General features: G+C 38.4%; 1 non-coding gene across 1 annotated transcript; it reads left to right on the forward strand.

Moving 5' to 3' along the window:
- Positions 1 to 765: 765 nt before the first annotated feature.
- Positions 766 to 837, forward strand: Trnad-guc. The gene has a single exon. It is a non-coding gene; the product is annotated as a tRNA-Asp (tRNA).
- The last annotated feature ends 2,139 nt before the right edge of the window (positions 838 to 2,976 follow it).

Genomic DNA, 2,976 nt, shown 5'->3' on the forward strand with positions numbered 1-2,976 from the left:
AAGCTATGATCCGTTTGCAGATGCTAAAGATTCCGAATGACTGAGATTCTCAATGAGCCTCCCCAATAGGGACTTTCAAAATAACTATGGAAAAAGCACAGGAAAATACTGGTGGCTACATCCAAGTTACGCTAGAGACCACCTAGAGGATATCCTTCTAGCTGCATCGCGCCAACCCAGATAAGAAATTTGACACTTGACTATGAAATAAGAGTATGAATTGCGAAAATTAACATTTTAATTTTCTTTTTACATCGAAGATTGTAGTTTTCTTGAACATAATCGCGTGCGAGTTTCTACAACAAAGTATATGCTATACAAAGATCTAATTTAATACCTAAAAATGAGGAATCATCTATAAAAAGGCCAATAAATTAGTAACAACAGCAACAAAATGTGTCTACGAGAGCCCTCCTAGGGACACATAGATCTAATTAGAGATAAAGTGAGAGCGGTTTTATATAGGTTTATCCGTATGTTCTTTTTGTATATTGTACCTGTATATAGCGTTGAATAAACATTGTTACAACAAAAAAAAAAATAAGTATCCCCGACTGTTACGCGGGAGACCGGGGTTCGATTCTCCGTTAGAGAGAATTTTTTTTATAGTACATTTTAAAATACTTGTACCCATTTTGTTACGTTTTTTTGAAATTTTATATATTCATCATCAACCATCGTATTTTTACTTTATAATTTCACAATGATTAATTAATGACGATTAAAACCGCAATCTTTTCAGGAATACGATTTTCGAAAGCATATTCTTCGGTAGTATAGTGGCAAGTATCCCCGCCTGTCACGCGGGAGACCGGGGTTCGATTCCCCGCCGGAGAGAATTTTTTTTAAATAAATTTGTTTAAAGGACATTTTGAGACACTTGAACGCATTTTTTGTTGTTGAAATTTTATATATTTGTCGTTAACAATCGTATTTTCTTTGTATATTTGCATTATAATTAATTAATCATTAACGATGAAAACCGCAAACTTTTCAGGAATAAGATAATTTAAAAAATTTTTACCAAATTTTAACCTAGTATCTCTCGAAATGAGTATATCCAAGCAAACGTTCCGCGAAGTCGGAGAGTGATACGTGAACATCGATCCCAGAGAAAGGATAAATTGCTTATAATCATGTGCCGGTGAGGGTTGTTGCCCCGAAAACCGTTAACACAGTTTCGAAGTAATGGTAAACTGTGTAAAAGCTCGAGTGAAAGAAGTGAAATCAGTGAAATCCTGAAAGTCTGGAAATTGGATTTTGAAACCCCAGTGACCTGTGAATCCATTATAAAGAAAAATCATTGCGATTGATCGTGCAGTGCATCGAAGCCTGAAACCCAAAATGGAGGACAAAGGGAGAGAGGGATAAGCCAGACACCGAAGACGCTCCCGATCAAACGAAAAAGACTGCAACAGTCGCCATCTTCCTCAGAAGGCGAAGCATCTAACCCTAACTCACCAGCATTCCAGCCAAATAAAAGCGATAATGCGGGGATGAACAAAGGGACATTAAATGGGCTAAACAGAGACGACAGGCGATTCGTCAAAAAATTCTTCAACAACAGCAAGCAAGCAATAGCCGCTAAACCTACAAAAAAAAATCATCACGAAAGCGGAAGTGACGGAAGACAACGGGTAGGAGCCACTGAGAGGGCCGTTACATGTAAATCGACCGCCAAAACCAAATACCGATCCAGGCGCCACTGAGAGCCCCAAACAAAACATTGCCTCAACCAAAACGCCTCAAACAGATAACGAGATGTCACCCAAAGAGAAGGAAGCCTTCGATAATTTAATGAAAAAACTGGAGGGCCAGGAGAAAATAATCCAGGACCTACAACTGAAACTAGTAACGCCAAACATACCGTGCCACAACGCATTCGACGTGTTGTCAACCGTGGACCGGGAGAAGAGAGATGGATTCAAAATAGTACCGGGAAAGCATACACGCAAACAAATGAGCACCTCTAATCCTATACCGAAGGAAAGAGAAGATACTGGAGCCACCGAGATGGACATCAGCAGCGACAAGATCAGTAAAAGACAAACAAATAAGGTAACAGGGGGGAGAAGCAAAACGCCGCCATTATATGTCAATGGGCTTAACCTAAAAATGTTTCAGGGATGGGTACAAAATAGACTAGAATCAAATAAGTATGCCATAAGAAATTTAAAAAACGATGAATCTATTATTTATACTGAAAATGAAAATGATTTTATTATAATAAAAGAAATTCTAGTAGAAAATAAATTTGAATTTTTCACAAGAGCATCAAAAAGCGAAAGAATTTAGTAGCGCTTACTTAAAGGCGTTAACGGCGATTTCACTAAAAAAGATGACAAAGACGAAATAGAAAACCTACAACTAGATAAAATACAAATAACAAAAATACAAAAAATAAACCTGATGGAATTTTTTAAAGCAAAAAAGGGGGGAGATGCATTTTTAGTACAATTTTCGGGGGAAAGCATAATCGGAGAAATCTTTGGAATAAATAGACTGGCCAACCAAATTGTATGGTGGGAAAGAATAAGAAAGAGCGACTCAATTCAATGCAACAACTGCCAAGGGCTAGAGCACATTGCCAAATTTTGCAATCGAAAATATGTTTGCGTAAAATTCCCGGAAATACACGAACCGGGAAAATGTTAAATAAATAAAGAAAGTAACCTAGAAAAAAACGAGTTGTACTGCGCTAATTGCAAGGAAAAGGGCCACCCAGCCTCGTACAAAGGGTGCCCTTTTAGGAAAAACTTGAAAACTCAAATTAGCGAGAAGATGGCCAGGGCGAAATCCGTGAGAGTAGAAAATGCAATTAAAGCGGCGGGGTGGGTTAAACCGGGAATCTCTTACGCGGAGGCCACGAATCCTAGAAGGCCCGAACCTGGGCCATCTCCTCGTACTCAAGAGCATAGTAGCCCATGGTCCTCAGAAACCCTTAACAAAGTATTCGATAACTTTAAAACAGAACTT

The sequence above is a fragment of the Belonocnema kinseyi genome, chromosome 10 (assembly GCF_010883055.1).
Source record: "Belonocnema kinseyi isolate 2016_QV_RU_SX_M_011 chromosome 10, B_treatae_v1, whole genome shotgun sequence".
NCBI classification, from domain to species: Eukaryota; Metazoa; Arthropoda; class Insecta; order Hymenoptera; family Cynipidae; genus Belonocnema; species Belonocnema kinseyi.